The sequence below is a fragment of the Calidris pugnax genome, unplaced genomic scaffold (genome assembly GCF_001431845.1).
Source record: "Calidris pugnax isolate Ruff unplaced genomic scaffold, ASM143184v1 scaffold27, whole genome shotgun sequence".
NCBI lineage: Eukaryota > Metazoa > Chordata > Aves > Charadriiformes > Scolopacidae > Calidris > Calidris pugnax.
The window spans coordinates 5,146,458-5,171,406 of NW_015090893.1; positions in this window are offsets into that span (position 1 = coordinate 5,146,458).

Genomic DNA, 24,949 nt, shown 5'->3' on the forward strand with positions numbered 1-24,949 from the left:
AAATGGGCTATGGTGTTGCGTTCACTTCAAATTATGATTGTGTAAATTACTAAAATTCTCATCCAAAAGGAGAAACATGTTACCACAGAAATAGCAAAGCTACAGAAGGCGTAGCTTTTACTCTGTCCTTCTGGTAAAAATCCTTGGTTGACTGTGTGTGTGTTTTAGTGAGCCACAGATTTTATCTATAAGGGACAGAATGATTCTAGTTCAATTGACTTAAACAGTAGGAAAATTGTTTCTCTTTACAATTACCTGTCACCCACTGCTCCCCTCAAAATGCCCCCAAACCCAAGGAGCTGCTGTGGTTCCCATTGTTTGCTTAATGGATTGTGATATTTTTTTAACTTGTTGTGGTGTGAATTCTAATTTGGTTCTTAAAAACAAACAAAAAAACCCTTCAGCAGGGTTGTTGCTTCACACAGAAACCGAATGTCAGCAACTTTTTCAGAGGTGGCAGGTACCTTAATATAATGAGACACTTGCTGCATGCTTCTGCTTTAAGTGACATTGAATTGCTGGGATATTGGCAAAGCTGTCCAGTAGACACTCAGCTTGTCTTCCTCTGGTTCTAGTTCACTTCACTTATGCTGAGTCTTCTATTTTCTGTTGTCATTTGAGAATTTTCTATTCAATGAAAACCTCCTTTTGAGACTAATTAAAACCAAACTAGAGATTTTCTTTGAAGCAAAAGCACTATAAAGAATTGCGCTGTCTCATTAGTAATAAAGAAATGTCTACCTTGCCCACTGAGTTTTTTTGCAGCTAATCTTAGTGTAGCTGTAATATTTAACAACTGTATATATTGAAGACTGCTTTCTTGTTATTCTCTATGCTCTTTTCTTTGCATACATCATCCTATACCCATAATTACTGCTGTTAAGTTGATGAACAAGTGTCTGACAATTGAGTCTGAAATGAACCCTTTCTAATTTATAACGCTATTTAAAATACACTAGTAGAGTAACATACAAATTATTTTCATAGTTGCATTCTGAGTTCTTACTGATGCTCTTATACTGCATGCTATAGATGCAGAGTATTTGCAGGAATGGTGAGGATACACTGCTGTCTTGTTCTGATACATAACCGTTGATTTCTTTGTATTGTCTGACTGTCTGATATCTTATACTTTTTCTGTCCCTTTTAAGTCAGGGAGGCTCTTGAAAACTTATTTTTACACGTAGAGACCAGTGACAAAAGAAATGAATTTGACTAATGTCACAGAAGGGGGTACTGCACTCAGCTTTCTTGTATTGCAGATGAAACTGCTTTACTTCCATTATCTCTACTCCGAATGTAAAACTTCTAACAGTGAGACAAGAGGAGAGCTATAGTACAGAATCATAGAATGGTTAGTGTTGGAACCCCCCTGCCATGGCCAGAAGCACCTTCCACTAGACCAGGTTGCTCAAAGGCCCATCCAATCTGGCCTTGAGCACCTCCAGGGATGGGGCATCCACAGCACCTCTGGGAAACCTGTTCCAGTGCCTCACCACCCTCACAGTAAGGAATTTCTTCCTGGTATCCAATCTAAATCTCCCCGCTTTCAGTTTAAGATAGTTACCCCATGTCCTGTCACTACACTCCCTGATAATGAGTCCCATTCCATCTTTCTTGTAGCCCCCTTTAGTTCTGGAAGGAGCTGTAAGGTGTCTGTAGGGCTTTATGAAACAAGTCATCGTAATCTGCTGTTCATTCCAGTCCTCCTCTTTGCACAGGATTTGCAGTGCATTCCTTTTCCCTGGCCAGTAGTCTAAAATTACTTGTTCCTTTTGACAACATTCCACCAGTGTTTGCTTCTTGTGATTGTAATATCGTTCATATCTGAGATGGGATTTAATCCATTTTCTGTCTTCAAATGCTGGAGACGTTACTGCTATGTATGCCAGCTAGTATTTCTTCACAGAAAGAAAATCTGCATGAAGCCAAAAGGGATTCATAGCTAATTAAAAGTAATACAAATAAGTAGAAATGGCCAGGTTTTGAGGGAGAGGAAAAGTCTGAAGACCTACAAAGTTGGGTGCTGTTTAACTAGTGGCCTGAATCATTTGGACACAGAGTGAACAATGAAGTTACATATTTTACTCTGTCTAAATTATTCAGTATAGTTGAAATGAAAACAGGCTGCAAAATGTTTCAGAGAGACTTTGAGACACTAAGCAATAAGGTTTAGTCAACAATAGCTGAGTGATAAACTTGGAGAAATCATTAAGTATGCATCAAGATGGGCTGTAAATTCCTGATTACCAATCAAAACAAAGATCCTCATGATGCAGTTTATAGCATGCTAGACCAGTACTGAAACTACAAGAATGTTAGAAATTACCAGGTAAGTACTTAGAAATAGAAAAGCTTATTTATGCTGCTGCTAAACTTATAGTGAACATCTTGATTACTTCATAAAGTTCTTGTTGCCTCCTCCACACTTCTCCTCATTTAAAAAAGATGTTATAGAACAGGAAAAGGTACAGAGAATTTGACCAAGTGTATCTGGAGCTATTTAACAGCATATAAAATAAAATTTATTAGGACTTTTTTTCTCTCTCAAGGGAACTGAAAGAGTTCTGAAAAAAATATGAATCGTGTAGACAACAATGATTATCACTGTTTCTTACCAGCAAAGCTAGGGGACACTCAGTAAAAATAACAAGCATCAGACTTACATTAACAAGGAGATAAAATTTCACATAAAGTACAATACCACTGTAAAATTCCTTGCTAGAGGACATTGGTGGTTCTGAGATGTGACAGAAAAGGCCCTGGCAAGTTCATGAAGAATGTATTTCTCAGAAACTATTAAATGTGACAAGGAAAATGCAACTCCTGGCTTCAGATGTCCTTAAACCACTGGTTTACAGGAGTTGGAATGGTATTGCTCGGCAAAGTGTCACTTGCTTTTTGGAATGGTATTGCTTGGCAAAGGTCTTTTGCTTTTCACTTCAGCATTTTTTCATGGCTCTTGGCTGAATTCTGGGCAAAATGCTTTCTGCAAGAATATATCTGGTCTTCTAGAGGAGGAACAAACTTGTATGTAAATCTGACAAAGCATCTCTGAATTTAACAAATACCTTTTATAAACCTGCTATCTGGTGTTTTCTGATTTATTCCATGTGAACTTTATGCTTAACTTTTCTGTAACGGAATAACTTCCTGCTATCTCTCGTTTCCTCATCTATTTTCCAAGTTTTATCTGTAAACATGTGCCTCCTGCTTTCTTGTTGGTAAGGTATTTAATTTTGGAAGCTACTGTGGGACAATAGCTTTTATGTGAGTGGCTGTTTGACCCAGCACGACTTCTTATGCAGAAATAGCATTTTTATACAGCTTTTCGTGGTGCTTTGCAGGTAAAAAATTCAGAACAAATTCGGAAGCATTTTGTATCATCTTTCAGCTTAATTTTTGCACAGCTAAGTTAGTGGAACTTGTATCATAATATCAGAAAGAATATAGAAGATTGTTTTAGTAATGTTTGTACTGCACAACTTTTTAAAATTGGGATGAGGGAACACATAATTTGGACTACAGAGAATTGGCTACCATAATTTAGAAATGACTGATGCTTGAAGAACCCAGCTATGTTCTTCAGTATAATATGGTAAATAGTTACTGAAGATGAGAGAAACTTTTTTAGTTGTACGCTACTCCAGCCACCACAAAGAACTAAAACTGATGAGGAAATTAGTAAACTTTTCGAAATTGCAAAATTGCTAGGAGAACCATAAATATGTACTAATCTGTATCTAATACGTATAGCCATCTACAAGCAAAGATATATTTAAGATGGAAAATACTTTGGATCTGCTGAACTGAAGACTAAAACCCAGCAAGCTTAACTTACACAGGAAAGGAAATATCTATTTTTGCCTGTGGTATTTTACGCATGTAGGTATTTCCCCTAAAGTTTACATATAAATATCCATATTTGCTTCTGATCTCAGATATAAGAGCTCATCTGACACACTCTAATTTGATGCAGTATTACAATTAATGTCCTGGCAAGTTTGTCAATCTGACGAAGCAGCAACTTTTCAGGATTGGAGAAGAGTTTTTTTCGTCTCAACTTGTCTTTGGCTTTTAACAAATAAGTCAGTTTCTCTCTTGATGTTCCAAACTAAGATCATCTATGCTAAGTAGTACAGGTGAACTTTCTTGTGGGAAGGAAAAGATGCTGCTGTAATAAGTGAATGTTCACCCTGGTTAATGTTGCTGTAACAGTATTCTGCAGTGATTACCACATGAGTAAATCTGCACACATGTGCTTCCTAACCAGCGCATCCTTTTCAAGGAAATGTCTGGGTGCATTTATCATTCACTGAAAGATTCAGAGTGGTTATGCTGATTTATTGTGAAATGCTGTGGCTAATGAATTAGTATATAGAGCTGTTGGTGTTAGGATAGAGGTGGGAGGGAGATGCAATGGCAATTCAAGAAATGCACTTACATTATTAGCGTTTTCTGCATTTAACAGGGTAGGCCTGCATCCTATAAGCTTCCTTTTCTTCCAGTTGGCATCAAACACTAAATATTAATCTTATCTTTCTGGAGTTTAGTACATTGACAAATACGTCTCAAATTAAACTGCAGAGGATGGCATCCCTGGCAGCAGTGGCTGGTTATTAATATTGTGAACCCGCACAGGGCTTCTGGGGAGATGCTCCTGCAGGGCTGCATTGTGCTTACAGGGAGGAGATAAACCTGCCACTTCTGAGGAGCTTTTGATCACTGTGTCCAGCCTTGCGGCTTCCTAAGCACCGTCTCTTATAATTTGTCTTTCTGTTCAGCCTGAGGAGTTGGTGCATATTATTAGTCTGTCCTAATGCTGAACAAGTAACAGGCATTTTTGCTGTATCAAATTTGGACTCTAATCCCTATTTTTATTTCTATAGAAAGAGCAAATGAGTTTTCTAGAAAAGCAAGAAAAGTATTTTTGGTTTGGTGGTTTGTTTGGTTTTTTTTCCTTCAAGCAATGAAGATGCATTCCTACAGCAACCTATGAATAATTAAGGTCTGAGTTGGGTCTTCAGATATCTTCCTATCTCACCCTCCCTTTGTGAGACACCATTAATGAACTCTATTTATGCTCTTGCCCTAGAGAGGTGTTGACATTTAATTTTCGTCTAATTTTATTTCCACAAGATAGAAGGTGGAGGGAAGAGCTGCTAGATGTAGAGCTGAAGAAGCTAATGCAGGGAAGGCTGGAGCGTTTTGAAGACTTAAACTGGAGTGTTTCTTAAAAAATACTGATGCTGTGCCCAGGCAGTGTGGATCTGGGAGTGCTGTGGCCCCGGGCAGGCCCTGTGCCTGGCTGGGTGGAGGTTGCAGCCTGTCCCCGGGGCTGCCGCTGGCCCAGTCTGCGGGCGGCCTGCGCCATTCCAGGCACCACCAGCTCGGCTCTGCCGGTCAGGGGCCCAGCAGAGCGGAGGGGCTGCTGCCAGACCGGCACCTTGTCCTGCTCGCCTGCCCCATGGGCAGCCCCACCGTCTGCTCCAGGCACTCGGCTTCAGCCTGGGCTGAGGTCAGGGAGCTGGAGTGAAGGGCAGCTCCCCAGTGAAGGGGGGAGAGGCCCGTGAAGAGGCCATGTAGCTCTTCTCTCAGCAGCCTGATCTGTGGTTACAGACATATCAGAGCTGACCTGACCAGAGGAACCACAGCTGTATTGGGCAGGGGGAGGTTGCAGAGCACGTTGGTAACTCAAGACCCTGACACGTTCACCACGTGCCAGATGTGCTCACCTGCTGCCTGAGGTGCAGAGTGGGGAAGGATGTGTGGGTTGCCCTGTCAGGCCAGGGTAGGGGCCGGTGGGGCAGCAGCGGATGCAGTGTGCAGGCAGGAGGGTGATGGTCTGCTGCCAGGCTGGGGGCCAGCCCAAGGCACAGAGCAAGGCTTGGGATTCATGTAATATCACTATGGTAAAAGTCAGTTCTTAGTGCTTTTAGTACAGGTTGGTTCTGTGTCCAGGTGAAACCTCAGAGCACTGCCACGATTACTGCTTCTCACTAAAACAGAGGCTCCTTTACAGCCAAAGCAGAGGAGTTTAAGGAGCTGAAATGCCAGATGTAAAAAGGGCCACAGCTAGAAACAGCATGTTCAAAGGGTTGGATGTAAGGATGTTGTTTTGCAAATGTTTCCAAGACTAGCAGCTGACTTTGAAGGAGTACTTAAAAGTCAGGTAAGATAGTGCGAGGGCTAACTGTTACTCATAGGTTTTTCAAATCAAACTAGGCCAAAAAGAGACAATTTACAGAAGTCATTTGTCCACGCTGCACTAGAATGGCAAGTAGGTGGCAGTAGGGCATACCAAAAGTAATATGCCTTACTGCTGTGCCTTGTTAGGTCAGTCTTGTATAAATAGGCCTGCTTGGGTGCCCAGTGTCACCAGAAGGGACATGCCCGTGTTAGTGAGCTTTCAAGCATTCGTTATCTTACAAAGATTCAGATTAAAGAGGCGATTGTAAAAGTTAACATTTATAACCCCTCTGTGGTGGTGCAGCTAGTGGAAAAGCCCCCACATGGATGAGAATCATGGGGGGTTGCGGACGATGTGTCATCCATCAACCTTACTTGACAAATGCTGTAGTTTAAACAAAGATCCATGGTGCATTAAAACAAACAAACCAACCAAACAACCCCAAACCAAACACCCTAAAACCCCAAAAGATAAAGTAGAGGCAAGGAGAATGAAATCATCTCAGTTCTTAGATGACATACGCTATGGAGCCTATTACAAACTTCTCAAACTCTAGCTATGCGTCCAGTAGGGAATCTGATTACTTCAGTCATGGACTGGGGCCAAACAATGATGCTTTATCATGAAATTCTTGCAGTGGGATACACAGGTGCTCACATTCCAGCCAATCAGTGTATAACACAAATGAAGTTCCACCTCACTGGACCAGTCCTTTTGCCTCTGGGTTTGGTTTGAAGCACATGATCTATCTGTCCGTTGTCCTTACTTCATGCATTGTTACTTAATTGTGCAGTGCCTTTATATGTGTCAGAATTAATATTCATAATGTGCTCCAGGCAAATTAACTAGCCATGTTGCCAAATTGTAATGCCTGACTACTTCACCACCATTAAAAATGAGTATTGAGTACTCAAGGTTTGACTCCTGAGCTCCTGCTTTGAAGTAACGTGATGACCCACCAATTTACAAGTGCAGACATTAAGTTTCTGACACACACAAGCCTATCAAATGTAGTCACCTCGTATTTTGTTATTCCCCTGGTACTACCCTTGTCCCTATAAAATGCAGGCTGCTTGACCAAGATAATTGCTGTTGAACAATGCTGTTTTATTAACATGCACATCAGCACCACGATCCAGGCCTGCTGGGGCCTTGCTGCAGTGCATGAGAGGTAAGCAGAGCAGCTGAAAAAAATCCTCAAAGACAAATTCAGATGCCACTCTTCAGTTTACCAAGCAAATATGAAGCCCTCAAGAGTATAAGCTAGGGGTCAAACTAGACTTTCACACTTAGACTCTAGATAGGATTTTCTCTTCTGCAGATTTTCTCATCCCTGCATATTAGAGAACAGACGTTTTTTCCTCTGCCATTGGCAAAGAAGTTCACCCTGCTTAATTGTATTATTATCCCGTGACTCAGCAATAGTTGTGCTATTGTATTTCTGTATTCTGGTTGACATTGACTGCTTAATCTCCAGCATGAAATTTTTGGAAGGCTGGCAAAGTCAGCTATTCCTAAATAAACAGCTTTTTGTTACAAGTCTGGAACTTATCTCTCTTGATGGGGCAAGAAAATGTGTATTAATATCCATGTGAGGGGCTTCCTCAACTTACAGGTGCCTTGCAAGAGCTTCTTATCACAAATTGTTGATAAGAGCTGTAATTCGGAAAAATAATTGCAGCCTTATTATTTTGTCATTTCTTTCAGATAGCAGTAGGCTGTAGTATTAAACAGTCATATATTCATGTCAGTATGTTAAAGAAATTTAAAAGAGCTCTAATCAGAGTTATAAGCAGGAACACCAGTAAACAATTAGTCTGCAAAATCAGATTGTGGCAAAACCTGCAGTGGCTTTTACTGCAGAGTCTTTCTTGCAGATCATACTCACATGAGAGGATCGATTAGTTGAATAGTTATCTTACAGTTTCTTTATCATTATTTACTTTATCTTAACATCACTTTTCCATTCCATTATGACCTTGAGCTCAAAATGACTAGGATCATGTTAGTTCAGCTGGAAGTGGCCAAAATTCTTAGTGTATATAAGAGCTTTTTTTAATTAGGCACTGATAAAATATGTTAATCTGGGGTTTGAACTCTTCAAAGTCCATATAAACAGAACTAAAAGTTTGAAAACAGTTCACAAATTTTGGTCTAGTTCTTTTTTTCAGCTGAGCTGTAGTTCTCATTTCATTTGAACTGCTCTACCTGTCTGTCATTTTTTTTAATACTGCACAGTGGAACAGAATGAAGGCTCATCCAGGTATTTTATCTGAAGTATTATGCTTACTGTGGATGCTTTTGCTTTCTGTTAGTGTAATATCTCTCTTCCTCAAGGTATTTCTCTGTAATCAAATTTGTTAAAAGGTTTTTGATCAAGTTTATGACTAAGAATAGCATGATACACAGAGATATCTGGAAGAATCAAAGCAAATATAAATTAAGGTGGACAAAAAAGACATTATTGCTGTGTTTCCCATCCCCCAAAATTTAACAAAAACTATTTTGTACAGAGACCAACATGAACTGAGTGCCTAAAAGACCAAGCTTTGCAAGATGCTTGTAAAGTTCAATGCCATAGTAAACACTTTGAAGACTAAAAGTTTTTAGATCTTGTTTGTTTAACAGGAAAATGAGTAGCAGCATACTGGCATCTGGATAGGCAAAAAGAATTTGAGGAACTCAGCAATACTTCTGAAACATGAATTCACTTACTGCCAAACAAGAAGTGCAAAAAGACACCCGAGTTACAGTTTACACTTACGTAAAAAGCTTGTAAGAAATACAAGGGCCTAAGATTTAAAAGCAAATATTGTTAGCAAATACTGTTTCACTTAGTCTAGTTCCCTTAATCACAACCAGGAAGAATTACTGATTGTAGCAAATTGCAGTTTGCTAGCACAGTTTTTTCACTGGTACTGGGTCTCTGGGAGGCAGTAGTTTTCATTTTTCTCCATGTATTTCAGCCGTTTCAAAATAGAACACAGAAAAGATTTCCTACTTGGTTTGTATCCCTTCCTTAATACTGTATATAAGCTAATGTAAACTGAGTTTTCTCTGTATTTTATCTATGTGAAGGGTATTCCAAAATGTCAGTCTCCCGATTGCTTCGAAAACTTCTAATCTTCACGTAACCAATGTGCAATAATTTCTTTTTTATCTTGGAGGATCATCTGTCTCCATCTGCATGGTTTTCTTTTCCCTTGTCCTGGTTCCATTTAAGAGCTGTACTGAACTGCCAGCCTATAGCTCCCAGTAATCAGTTTGACTCTTTCTCTGTTTTTAACTGGTAGAAAAAATTTGTTGGAATAAATTACAAATTATTGATATTATAGTTGCCTGCTAGAGTGAGTGAGGTTGCCAAGAGTAGACTTTCTTATTTAGATGAACTCTGTCTGTATAATTAACTATGAAGTTGGAGGCTGTTTGACCCAGATTATCTTCTGAGTTGGGAAAAAATATTTGAGATGTTATTCAAGAGTCAACATTTTTTGTATCAAGATTGGAAAAAAAAAATGTTAACAGTTCTTATTTGATTAGATAGACCTGATTGCTTCTGTAATTTGTGAAGCTATTATATAAAAATAACAACTTTGTATGGAATATATTATATAGCCACATAGGATTAGGTGACAGGTGATAGTTTGTCCTTGATTAATAAAACTAATGCAATTTGAATCTTTTTCTGATGCTCTCTCAACATTTGATATTTTTTATGAATAAACACTGAAATTGAAACTACAAGTCAGTTTGGAGTTAATATGTACTTAGCTGCTGGGCGTCTCCTAATCATAGACCATTCTCTGGTGCGATACTTTAGCACTTCATTCCCTACAAGCTCCACTCTGTCAAGTTATATTTGATCCAGAAAATGTGATAGTAGAATTTGTCAGAGGTATTCTGGATAACAAATGAGTTGCTTATCTCCACAGATGGTTTGAAAAATATACTTTATATTGCTATACAGTATAAAACCATTTTTCTTTTCCCATTTTGTAGTGTAGAGAGAAAAGTAGGCATTGTTAGCACATCTGGACTGTATTTATTCACAAAAAAAGTCTTTATAAGAGAGCAAGGTCCATAGAAGAAGCTTAAATGAGAAAATTTCCATCTTCCTATTGAGTAAATAAAATATAGACTACTTAAATTTCATCTGCTTTGGAACTGAAAACAAGGGCTTTCGTAATAAACTATAGCATGTTTTCATCCAGTGGTGCATGTGTTTGCAGTCATCAGTAAATAAAGATGGAGCAAATCTCATAGATTTTTGTCCTTAACTTTGTAGAGAGTAATTTGTAATAGAAAGCATACAAAATATTGAGAATTGCATACAAAGCATACAAAATATTGAGAATAATTTCTCACTTGTGGGAAAATATTGAAATAAAAAAAATTAGGGAATTTATACTGCTATGACCTAACTACTCTTCAGAGGTCTTCTGAAACACCTTTCACTTTTGGTAAGAGTGGACCACAACTTCAGTAGTTTGGGATGGCTGATCCTCTTGGTCTTTGCAGCAAATATGTTGACCTGCGATTCCCTCTTGATTAATCCTCCATCAGTCTTTCTTTCTCTATCCTTTCACATGGCAATGTCAATACTTGTATACTAAATACTCCTTCAGTCACACTCTTTCTCTTCCAGCACTTCCACAGATGGATTTGCTGCATTGTATGTTCTAGGTAAGCAATTCTAACTCAAAGATTAGAGAGAGACCTTGCTCTGAGCTTCTGGGTATGATCAGTACATAAATCCCCTAAAGCAATTTGAAATCCATAGACCACCTGACCACTATAGGAAAGATATGTTTTTTAGTACTATGAATCAACTTGAAAAAGAGAAAGAAAACTACTATAAATATTTTTTTAAATTTATTTTCATAAATTGCATTGTGGCATAATTGGCAGTTATATGACAACTTGCTATGGAACGGGTGAAATTTCGTGTAGATACCAAGATCATTCTCTATCATCTGCTTTTGTGTTGAAAGAATTTTTTTTAATAATGCTTATCTTCTTTCACTATATTATTTCTAGCCGAAGTGTTGAAATAATTGAATTTCAATAACGCCATTAAAGACCAAAAACCATCCACCAAACTTCTGTCAAACATGGATAACAGCATGGTTTATGGAATTTGATCTTTTTATGGAAAAGTTACGTTTGTTGAAGCTTTAGAAAAAAATTAGCCCTTTTCTCCACACTTCCATTTGAGTACCTGATTATAATTTAACCCAAAATTTCAACTGGAAATCAGGATATATGAACAACTACAAGTTAGTAGTTTGAGATTTTTTATGTTTGCAAATAAACCACCATTAATTTAATATGTCAAATCTTGCACAGTAATGATCAGAGACATTTCTAAATGTTTGGAAACACAGTGTTGAAGGTTTGAATATATTGGATTTAGATTGCCTCTTAAAATAAAAAAAAATTCACAAGACTTCCCAATGAAATAAGTAAATAATAAATTGCTTTGTGTGAATTTTAAGTTCTAATATGGAAATTTAAGGCTATGGAAAAAATTATATCTGATTAGCATTCCAATAAGATCCGTAGCTGTGTTCTGAAGGGTATCAAATTCTGTTCTGCCCTAAAGTAAACTGAAAAACGATGTGCAATTGGTCCTGATGTGTAACGTTAACTAGTCGGTGAAAAGCAATGGAAAACCTTTTGTTAATTAGCGAAATGATTTAGGTGAGATAGAACAATACAGCTGATACAACTTTAAGAATGAAAACAACCATTTTGGATACTTTTGAAATAATTTTTAATATGTCTGCTCCAGGAGTCTTAAGTCCCTCTTGGATTCATATTTACCTTGATTTAAAAAGAACCAAAGCAACCCAAACCGCCCCCCCCCCAAACAGCTAGTGAGTGTAGGGATAGATTCCTGGGAGTTATGTAAAACTTTATTTGATAAGTGTATTAGGTACAGTTTTAGTAACAGAAAATTGCCATTTAGACGGTATTGTCTTTCAAGTTCTTCAGTTTTAAAAAGTGAAGAATCTGATGAAAGGCAAAAGAATGCTGTTCACCACGGATATATCATAGAAAAAATAATAGATAAGTTGTGAGGTTACAGTGTGAATAAAAGTACCAATTCTGAATGATAAAGGAACACAAAGACTTATAAAAGTACTTAAATTCATGATATGTGGGCTTTGTACCTGGAACATCCATTAATTTCCTGTTTGATGGCTCACAATTAGTGGCCAGATAGTTTAGTTTACTCCTCTGTAACCACCTCCTTATTTCAACAATTCAGCCTGTCCAAGGAAAGTCATTAAGAAGTACCGTTGGCTAAATGCAAACAGATACTTCTTTGCGCTGCTTAATGTGCACTTTTAAGCAACTAGAGTGCTCCTTGGAATTGTAGGAAAATTTACATTGTTGGTTAGGTAACAGCCCCAAATTTCGTAATAGTATGTGGTCTTCAAGAAGGCCACGTCAAAACCTAGAAGGATTTTAGATTTACAAAAAAGCAAGCACTTTGGAACATAGATTGACTTGCAGGTTTAGGTTCTGGTATTTGAATATTATTGCTTTGAAATGTAAGGGTGCAGATAAGCAGCTCTGGTGTCTGACTTACCTCATGGAAACATATTTATGCCTTTGTGGATAGCTTTTGCTACTCCCAGTTCCCACCAGTGGTTTCAGTATGTGAGTTTGTAGTACACAGATCTTGTATGGAAAGATCTTTCCCAGGCTTCTCCCATGGTAACTCTGTTTTGGTTATGAAACTTGTCGTTAACAGTTTACTTCACATGAAGAAGTCTGCTGACTACAAATTTAGTACAGTATATTTGCAAATTGCTACTTATATGTATTCATTTAGTCCCTAGAACAGTGGGATCCTGATCCGTAGCTGAATCTCCTCAGCAATGGAAATAAAAAAGAATGCTTTCATTCTTTTATTCTATATAATAAATGTACTATTGAAGAGAATGTTACAGCAGTAAGTGCCACTGTGGTTATTTGTGTAAGAATCTGAAAGGCATTAGCAAGGTTTGAATAACATTTCTTACAATATATTTACTGTTCAGTGGACTGTTAAAGATCCTGTGTATTCATACCATGAAAGGGAATATATGGTACCAAAACAAATTGGATAATTGGGAGGTTTTGGCCATTTGGGAAGTGAAACAGAATTGATATTTTTGTCAAGGAAGTACTGTCATGGTTTTGGTACTTACGTTTGGTATTAATGTCAGTACTTAGTCTGTGAACACAAACCAGTGCATCCAGGTAATTGTGTAAGAAATTTGCTGAGATAGCAAACAAGGAACTATGTCTTATGTATCAAAGAAGATCTTGTTTCATTGAAGTTAGAATAGGATCAGAGAAGATCCAGTTTTCATTTTGGATTCTGTTGAATGGGTGGTAGTTAAAAGAACAGAACATGAAAGGTACTGTCTCTTGTTTGTAAATACATACTAATCTTGATGAAAAGAAGAGTGGGATCCACTGGTTTGTATGCTAAGTGCCTAAGAAAATATAAGAAGAAGAAAATACGGTTTAAGAAATTAATAAAAATAGGAGCTAGCCTTTAAGGTCTTTAGGTCTCCCTGAGGAAGGCATGTCCTTTTGTAACTTAACTGCTTTCAGCAATTTCTGTATCAAGCCTACTTAAAGCTTATTAGTCTGAAAAATGCTTCTGCACTTAATGGTAACCTAAGATAAGGATAGAATAAATACAATTATTCAGCTCCTGAAACACTTTAGAGAGTATCTTTAGAAAATGCATGTAATATCTGCTAGAAAAACCATATAATGAATAAACTGGTGGAATCATGGTCAGAACCCGCTTGAATTAAAAGAGGGCTTTCACTACATGTGATTCACTGTTGGGCCTGTCTGCTGAGGGAGCTTTCATGTGAGAAAAGTGAGAGATGTTCTACTGTAAACAGAATTTCCTTTTATTCCTCAGCTGGGTCTGTTCTTGGCTACAGGTAAAATGGGTTGGTGCTGACTGTGTTGCTGTTCTACAGGAGAAACTCCAGGTTATTACAAATTGTTATATAGGCCCTTGACAGTGATCAGAGCTTCTTCCCTTATGATTTTGTAACCTGCCAAAAGTAGCTTTTTACTGGGTGGTAAATGATCATCAAAAAACGAACTTGGGATACTCGTGAGAAGCAGGTAGGGGAGGACTCACAGTCAGGTTCCCAAACAGAAATCGGCTTACTCCTAGATAAGGAAAATTAAAATAAGAAGAGGAGAAGATTGAAACAAGGATTTTGTTTGTCTGGGGTGGGTAGAGAATGCAGAGTGAAGAAAAAAAAATCTTTTTTTAATTGCCTGTTTTGATATAGGAGGCTGGGTCAAGCATAGAAGAGATATTTAAGACTTGTGAAGTTAATATGCAAACTGAAAGGCCATAAAATACAGTGAAAGTATTTTATAGATCACAGCATGAACTGGTACTTCTTTATAGGAAGGTGCTTTATCTAGGTTCTAGACTAGTAATTCTTCCACACTAGTAGTTTGATCTTTCTGCCACCACCCTTGCATGATGCGAGGTTTTGCCCTCTCCATACTTGCAAGACAAGACTGGATAAACCCCTGAACAACCGGCTTCACCTCAGAGCTGCCTCTGCTTTCCACAGGTGATTGGGCTAGGGACCTCCTGAGGTCTCTTCCAACCTGATCTTAGGAAACTCAGACTAGAAAGAAGCATATTTTTAACAGTAAATGAAGCTTGCCGAAAGAAGAATTTGGGATTTTTTTGTAGCAGATTCTTCATTGTTGGACACTTTCAAATGGGAACTTGGTTTTCATCTAAAAGTCGCTTTAGTTTACATAAAAATTACATCAGGGGACTCTTATGGCCTATTTTATAATGAGGTTATACTAAATGATTGTAATATCCTCTGTAACTCTGTAGTGCCTTTTATTCCCATTGAATGCTTTTATTCTAGAGTGTGTTTTTGTAACTTTGATTCTTGGTTTCCCAAAGACATTTCAGTCTCTGTATTTTATTGTATGCAAAAGGCACATTACTGGCTGCTATTTATTCCGTGTACAGTTTGATAGAGATTAGGGAACAACTCACATGGAAAATGCACAGAAATTTTCCTGAAGCCAGTTGAATACAAATAATTCTCATTCTGTTTGCTTTTCTGTATTTAAATTTTCTACAATGAGAAATGAAAATGTGACTAGCGGGCTGTGAAAGTTAGGGAAATGGTGTTTCAAACCAACCAATTATGTTAAAGGACTTAGAGCACCTGCATGAAAAGCCACTCTTCAGATTCACTGGGGATTTTAATATGAAATAAACACGCCTTGCTTGGAAAATAGCCGAACTGCATAGAAATGAGCTAAAATCCTTGGGAGCAAACTAAACTATAAACATGATTCAGGCTAAGATATTAATGACATATTAACTAAGAAAGATTCATGGAGGAAAATTATAATCCAGATGTTAGAGAGAAAACATGATCCAACAGATACGGAACTTGTCTGGCCAATGGGGTGGATGTGGGAATGCATTTAGTTTTGTCTCGATGTGCAATGTGATTGAAGCCTCTCTCTTGTCTTGCCTCTGTTACAGGCAGCTGGTAAAACAGTCTAGAAAGCTGTGTATCTGTGCTGTGTCGAGCACAATTGGTATTTTAATGTAATGTCAGTAATAATGTAGAATGAGACAACAGAATGATCTCATAATGGAATAATTCAGAGGAATTGGGGGAACTTTGAGGGCTCTCCAGAGGTTCAGGAATAACTTGCTAATGTCTTGCTACCAAAAATAATCTGCGTATCCCAGACCGGTCCTCTGGGTTAGCAATTCCTAGAAGAGTCAAAGTAATTTCAAGTGAGACTGTCCAGTCTCATAAGATCCTCAGTTTTGTAGTCGATGTTTGATACCCCAAGAAGATGAGCTGGTATCTGTGTTTGGGATTGCTCTGTAGAGGACAGAATGACTACAGTTTAAGTGCTGTGAGTAACATTTAAGTCAAGGCAGCCTTTAAAGTAAAAGCAAAAATGAATTTATTTTACTCCAGTGAAAAACTTACTAAAGCAGTTATGTTTAAGACTGTGATACAGAGGAATAAACAAATACAGCTTTATGGCAGCCTGTAGCTTTTACTTTAAGATGTTTCCTCAGTTCCTTTCCATTACCTGATTGTCAAATTAAGCTGGCTATAAAGATAGTTCACACAGCTCTTCTGGGCTGGAATCCATTTATTTCTAACACCCCATTCTTAAGCTCGTTATCTCCAAAATAAATATCAATTTGAGATGAAATAGTCTTGTTTACATTCTTTTTTTCTTAGCAGTGTTTCTGTTTAGTGCAAACTGACTCTTATGTCCCTGCCGATTGCAACTAATGCAATGGCACCCTGAATTTATCTCCTGCCTATTAAGTTTGAGTTCTGTCTGATACAGTTTCCCTGCTGTCACATACCTATCCCTTTGGAGTTCCTCACCAAGGCAGGAAGACTTGGTTTAATATCTGATTAATCTATAGATTCTAGAGCGTGTTATGCAATGAAAATATGCCTTTGTTTGAAAAGGTCAACTTGGATACCGTTTGTATCACATCTGGGTGTATGGCAGTTTGTGTACATACGCAATTTAGGAAAAGGTTGACTTTAAAGCTTTCATTATAACAAGATATGCTTGAGCAAGATGTGTGCAGGTCACTTTAAGATATTCTGAGTTTCTGGTGATATTAACAGACTAGGTAATTTGAGGATACCAGAGTACCAGTTATTGCTCGCTGGGACTAGGGTTATGGCTGTTGCATAATTTTGGTACTGTCTCACTAAAGAGAAAGAACTGGTGCTCTTTCATTTTATGAGAAATGAGTAATGAAAAAATGGCACTTTGTCACATGGTTATTGTTAAGAAAAATTAATGTTTGTAAACACTTGGGCGTGTTGGATTGGAAGTTGCAAAGAGAGCAAAATGAACATATGCTGCTTTCCACTATTAATAACAGTTAAATACCACAGAAGATGCTAACAGTTTTGAAACAACTAGCTAGTTTGGATGTGTTGACTAAGGAAGGAAAATATGAGACATGTCTTCAATACCTTCTTTTCATTGGGAAGCCAGGATTTTTTTTAAAAATTTCCTTTCATGTGGCAGAATATTTTATTAACAGCTAAAATGGGAAAGGAATAAGATAGTGTATCTTTTGGACAGATTATTTGTGCAGAAGAGAATCCAGCTGCATGGTCTCAAAAAAGACTGTGCTGACACACTGCTTTATTTTACTGCGTTTGTTACACCAGGAGTCATTTCCTGGGTCATAAACATATTGCTAAATATTAACCTCTTTCATTACGTCTATTACGGTCTTACTCATACCCTGCTTAAGAGTGCTCGTTACCTCTGACCAGTCCTGTTGTTTTTTCTAGAAATCATGGTGACATCGAGGAAGCTATTAAGGTTAAATTCATTTATTCATCAGAAAGTCAATTTCCATTTAGAAGGTATAACATCTATTGTTTAACATCAAGTAATTTATCTTTAAAGGACGTCATCTGTCTTTGTTAGCTTCCTGGCAACTGTAATGATACCAGCTATGAAAAATAAAATTGCTCTGATGGAAGAAACTGAACATTCCAGCATAGCAAACTTCAACATAAATGCCTAACAGACTGGAAAAAAAAAATAAATTCAGACAAGGCTAATTTTAATTAACATAATGGACACATTCAGTAGATAGTTTTTATCAGAGTTTTTCTGGGATCATGTACTGCACAGAGTTTTTGTTTGTTCTGCTATATATCAAATGATATTTGCTACTCAAGTAGATAACTGTAGAATCTATAAATTAGACCAAAATAATTAGCAAAATTTAAAAAATATTCCTGTTTCCCCCTCAAAAGTAATTTGACTTAATTCTCAAAGAAACTAAGAGAAAATATCATGTCATACCTAGATATTCTTAATGTATACATTAGTCGTATGTTTTTAAGCAAAACATGGATGAATTAATTGATTAGAATGGGTTAACATTTATTTTCTCTGGAGCAAGGGTCTGAGGTCTACAGTGTGCATGTGGAAATTTTTCAAGTACTTTAATCATGTTTGTTTGTTTTTTTAAATGAAAGGAGGAGGGGCAGGAAAAAGGAACCTCCATCCTTATTGGTACTGTTTCTTAGAGCTGTTTACAGGGTAAAATTGCAGCTCAGTTGGATATTCTCGTAGGGTGTCCTGCGTCTGGCTTTCCTTTTTGCCTTATGTGGCACTTGGCATTACAAAAAAAGTAGGGAACAAAGTAACACTATAATTGGTAGGGAATTACTTATCATGTGTACTCTTATGGTTATGCTTTTATCACTAAAATGAGTAAGAACTGAAGTGTTTATGCACCTGTTTGAGAAAGATACTCTCTAGAATCCTAGAAAGTTTAGAAACTAACAAAAAATTTCTCAGATGGTTTTCAAAATTGTCGTACTAATTCTGGAATTTTTCAGAAAAGAATCTCTATACCTTGTAAGATCCAGATATATCTTTTATATGTGGAAATATTAATTCATCAGGCATATCTTGTAATGTGCAATAAATAATCAAAATGAGATGGTTACTGTGGTTGGAACTATGGTGTGTGGGCCCCCCCCCATTTCTTTAGAGGGATCTTGCAACCTCAGACTCATATACAGCCTTATTACAGAATGGGAACATAAACCGAACTTTGGACTTACACTAATAGTAGTGAAACTCTGAGGAAGTACCGCTGTTGTTTTTCTTAGAATAACTTTACATTTATGCCATTAAAATAAAAAAGGGAAGAGAGCTTTCAAGTGTGAATAAATTCAAAGGTCATATTCCATCCCACCCCCAAAACCCAAGTGCCCTTTTCTGCAGTTTGTTGACTTTTAAATTCTTGTTATTTCTCTTGGCAAATTCCATTTTGAATTCAGTTTCTGTTTTGCACAGCTTAAAAAAAAATAAAAAATGCACATGCTATGTGGCATAATGACGCATTATTGTAGTTCTGACTGAAAGTGGATTTAGCCAAGGCAAGTAGACAAAGGTCATTATCATTTGATAGTTGCTGAAGGTCACAAGTGGCAGGACCATAGGTATTCCTTTCGTTAGAATAACATCACAATTAACAAACTAGAAACTGCTTTATTTTAGTGCTTGAAAGAAGTATAAAAATCAACTGCATAATACCTTGAAGATAAGAAACAAGGTAGTTAATAGATAAATGATGTGTATGTTTTTATGCATGTAGGTCAAGACTTTTGTTTAGGAGAACACTGAAGTGACTGCTTAATTCTAAACCACGCTGGATTCTCATACAAACTTTGTCAAGTTAGTTGCTTCACTAAAATTTTCAGGACCATAATAGAAAACAACAAGATCAAATCAACTACTTTATTTAAATGTCAAAAAGACTATTCTGACACTTCAGAGACACTTTTTTGTGTATGTGTGCGATTCTTTTCTGTGTATTTTAATTGTAAAATTCATCGCAGAATGGTAGGGATTGAAGTGACCTTCAGAGATCATCCAGTCCAACTCTTCTGCCAAAACCGGTTCACCCAGAGTTGTGTCCCCACTCGGGGGGAGATGTGGAGAAGGCTCCAACTTAGGATCACTATTTATAGAACTGTGAGATGGTTGACTTTGGTCAGTGTTTTTCCGTTTTCACCACAATTCTTGTCAGGTAATTCTGGCACCTTCCAGATTGAGCAACAGTCCAAGTAGCAGGAGTTTCAGGTATGGATAGGGAGTGCCTAATTGTCCCAACTTACTGCATTTCTAACCAAGATAGGAAAAAACCAGATTCTCTCAACTCACTGCACTTGTAACCAACACAACAATACAATGTTGGCTTCCCCTGACATTGCAACATGGCCCTGGGGGTCAGCACCAGCACAGATGCTGTCATGTCTCCCTACAGAGGGTCCAGGATTGCTTATGGTGGGATTTTAATTACAGTTCAGCTAGTGGCTCTCTGAATCTCCGCTAAAACTGAAATCAAGTTTCACCCTCACTAAGTAGAGTGAAACTCACAATACTGCTTTGGAAAAAGGATGCAATGCTGTCTGTCTCCCGCTTCCTCCACCCCACAACCCTTCTGTGTGCTCCAAAACTATTTGCCAGACACTGAGCTCAGATTGGCAGAGCTATTAGAATAATCACAAATAAGTTTTTCTCAGAAGGACCTGTCCTGATAGGTCTTAACTTTTGTTAATTTCTCAAGGAAAATATTTCATTTAAATATGTGTAAGGCACCTTCTCTTGAGTTAGAAGTGATCTCTCTATGAACTGTCTAAGGCTGAGTTTGCTCACAGCATCCCAGTGCCTTTTTGATTCAGAGAAGCATCATTGTACTAAAGCTGTAATACGGAACACTAATGCAATATTTCAGTGTTATCAGACCTCTGTCATTTCATTTTGTTTTTGTTTGGTAGGCTTTTATTTAAAGTATTGCATTTGATGTGGGGAAAGGTCTTCAGGGTTGTTAAAATTCAGAACAGGGAAATAACCACAATGTAATAGAAAAGATTCTTATTTTTCAACCTCTAGCTCCATCCTTGTGTATACAGGAAAAGTCCGCATGGATATTATTTCTGTGGCTCTAGGCAATCATGTACTAAATTTCATTTGTGCATCAAAGCATGGGGATGGCAGTCTGGAGTGTTTTGTTTTGTGAGAGGAAGGGAATCCAAAATATTTTGAACTAAAATGTACAGTTGTGACAGGATGTCCAAATGGTTTTACAGGAACACTGAAGAAGTAATATTTTGGACCTGATGATGTTTGAGGGGTTCAACCAGTATCAGTGCTAAGAAGAATTCTTTTTACTTGTTTTCTCATCCAATAGCAACGATCAGTCAATTTTACCAGCAAAGCACGGTCTATTTGGCATAGGCTGAACACAGATCATTCTGTTCAGTTGTGTCAATCTTCCTCTATCTGAACTAAGAAAGAGCTGGATTAGTTTCTAATTTCATATTTAACCTTTGGCAGAATGAAGATGGAATTGTAAAGCAGGCCATGTGAAGATCTTTTACTGAATGTTAATTGCCTGTACTATATAACTTCCTGTTTTACTGTACCTTATATAGCTAACTTAAAATCTTAAAGGACTGATGAACAAATGTAGTGGTTTGGACAGCAGAGAGGCTTATTTAGTTTCTCTTCATTTCGTGGGGACAATTAAGCTGACTTGGTCTTCCTTGTGCCTGCTGTTTCGGTGGCATTCACCCAAGCAGTTTCTGACACTTGCTCAGCCACGTGGTCAAAGGAGAACTAATGCTGTATCCAGACTAACGTTGCTTCAGATTTTGTCTGGATAGGTAGCCGTTGTTATGGTATGGCTGTAGATCACTGCAGCCTATTTAGCATTTAGATGCAAAGATCTCTACAAGTTACTAGGCTAATACTATGATGTTTTGATGTGTGCCTCTATTGACCTTTACTAATGAGTGCTTGTTCATTACATTGTTACACTATATATATTGTCAAGTCATTTAATATTTCCATTACTTAAGTCGGGGTTTTTTGATTTATAATCTCGGATGTCCAGGAGAGATAATTAAGAAAAGCAAATCTACTGCTAATCTTTGATAAAATTCTGCTTGTTACACCAATTTAAACATTGCAGAAGTTAATTATTGTGGCTTGAGTTGTTTCTTGTGTAAACTGATAGAGTCAGGATCTGGCACCTTAAATGTTTTATCATTTTCAGAGAATTTTCAACTGTACTTTCTGAAGCTCCTTGTCCACATAAACTAAAATTTGTTTTTGGTGAATCAGTAAGACAGAGACCTGCCGAGGACATTCAGGTGTCTGCCCTGTCTAGCAAAGCTCTTAGATTAAAGAATTTGGCCCTTGCAAAAAGTCATTTCCTTTTTTAAGACTGGGATAAAAGTGATTGATTCAAGATTAAATTACTGTAGTTTATTTGAATAAATGTAAATCATGGGTCTGGAATATTCTTTTGAGATGAAAAGCTTTATTCAGCAGAACATAGCCATTGGAAAAACTATCCCACTGCTGAAGCTCAAAAATTAGATATTTGATCAAGCGAAGATAAACATTCAAAAATGTCCACACTGTTGAGCAATATAACATGCTGTCACAGATACCAGTAAAGAACATAAATTCTGAGAAAGGCGATAGCTCATCGAAAACCTAAGCTCTGAAACCACTAGTAATGATGTCAGATTGCTATGGAGAAGTTTGATTATCTTTAATAGTTGCTAGACACCAAGCATGAAATGATGTTGGCTACAGCCTGGGCTCACGCGCTTATTCCATTTGTCATAAATTATAAATATGAGAGTATGGGGGCTAGTCCAGTATGACCAAATTACTGGAGACAGCGTAGTTAGGAGAGGATACTGAAAAGGGAATTAGATGTATAATGCTTCAGGCAGGGAGGGCTTTAAGGCAGTATGGTTTGGAAATTAAAGCTATTTTAATGAAATGGAAGATCCTTTGTAAGGGCTCTTAAGTATGTAAGTTCTTGCTGAAAACAGAAATAGCACTCAGTATGTACTCAGGAGCCTGCATAGCATGTAGAAACTAATGTTTGCACTATACTTGCTTACATTGGAGTGTGAATACCAGAATATATAGACATGTTGCTCAGTGGCTCTTCCTTTACCCACCAACGTTGTAACCCCGTCATAGAAGGCCACCAAATTTGTCAGACGCAATTAGTGTGCCCTTAGTGTAGGGCAAGTTGGCTGTCACTGATCACCTCCTTTTTTTCCACCTGCCTTAGTGTAGTTTCCAGGAGGATCTGCTCCATGATGTTGCTGGGCACAGAGCTGAAACTGACCGGCCTGCTGTTCCCCGAGTCTTCCTTTGTTCCATTTTTAAAAATTGGGGTTATATTTCCCCTTTGCCAGTCAGCAGGAACTTCACCTGACTGCCACAACTTTTAAAATACAATGGGTAGTGGCTTAGCAACTTCATCTGCCAGTTCCCTCAGGACCCACAGATGCCTCTCTTCAGGTCCCATGGACTTGTGGACTTTGAGGTTCCTTAGATGGTCTTGAACCTCATTTTCTCCTACAGTGGGCTGTTCTTCATCTCTCAGTCTGTGCCTTTGCCTTCTTTAACTTGGGTGGTGTGACTACAGCCCTTGCTGGTGGAGACTGAGGCAAAAAAGTTGCTGAGTACCTCAGCCTTCTCCATATCCCGGGTGACCAGGTCTCCTGGTTCCTTCCAGAGAGGGCCCACATTTTCCCTATGTGGGAAATCACTGATGTAGCTATAGAAGCTTTCCTTGTTGCCTTTAATGTCCCTGGCCAGATTTAACTGTATCTGCTCTCTCGCTTTCCTAACCTGATCCCTGGTGGCTCAGACAATTTCTCTGTAATCCTCTCAGGCTGCCTGTCTTTGGTTCCACCCTGCTGTAGGCTTCCTTTTTGTGTTTGAGTTTGTTGGTGAGAACAAAGTCCAGCATGGCACCTCTTTTCATTGGCTCCTTTATCACTTTGAGAGGGAAGTTATCATCGGTGCATTCCTGCCTGGATTGCTTCTGCCCCGCTGTGTTGTCCCTCCAACCAGCATGCTTGAAATCCCCTTTGAGGACCAGGGCTTGTGAACATGGGGCTGCTCAGACTAGTGTGCTAACCGCCTGCTTGCTTAAATACATCCAGCTGCTTTCGTTCCCCTTGCCCTTTATTTTCCCATGCTTATTCCTCACTCATACACCTTTATTCCTCCCTTTCACATCCTCTAGCCCTTTAGGTGATAATTTGCCTATTTTGCTGTATATGCTGCTTTCAGAATGTGGCCTTGCAGGAGAGAGTGCTTTAAACAGTCATCTTGGTGGGTGTCTGCTCTGTGGATAGTACAGTTCTTCTCTGACAGTGTAGGACTAGCTGTTGCAGTGTTTTCTCTCTTCGCTGGTTAGTCTGCTAGGTTATCTTCATGTGTCACTATTGGTCTGCTCCTTGCTGGGTCTTTTCTTTATTTTGATTATCCTTTAGACAGCTAATCTAATGCTTATTATCTGTCACTAAAAATTATTATTCACTCACTTCTATAATAGATAGTGTTTGTGTCTTTATAGCATGTCTAGAGATTCAGAAGTGGATAAACAAGCAGGAAAGAGGAAAAAAAGATTCCAGGTATTCTGGCGAATTTATTCAAAGTGATCTTTGAACCTCATGAAATAATCAACAAGCTCTTTTACCATGTCTAGTCTTATTGAAACATTGGATCCTTTAAAGTTACTTCACTAACATTCTATTCAGAATAATTTTTTCAGGAATGCAGTTAAGGACATAAAACTAGATGGGCCTGTCTGGGTCACTGCATCCTGCTAACACAGGCAAACATTCAATAAAAGCCTAGTTTAGGAGGTTCTATAGAAGTTTTATTTCATATCCTGCAGCACATGCCAGAAAACCTGAAAGCCTACAGTTAAATGGCAAGCACCATTTCTTGGTGGATCTATCGATCGATAACTCTATGTTCTGGTAACAGTGAAGAACGCGTTCAGTAAGATTTGTCGTCCTAGAGAGTAGGCTGCCTACAGATTGTAGAAAATACCTCTCCTTTCCCCCCACAGAAGAAAACCACTGCATGCTCATCAACCGTTCCCTGCCAAAGTAATCAGGAAACGTCTCTTCTGAGTTAACTGGCACAAACTGTGTACTCTAGATATTTTATTAATGCTAAGTAAATGTAATCTGCATATTAAGTGCTACTTTAAACTTGACTGAAATGATCTCTTTGGACCTGTTATGCCAACAAGAGACTATAATTTTTCCGAACCTCATGATGGCCCATGCCACTAGGGAAATGCAAAGCACAGAATTT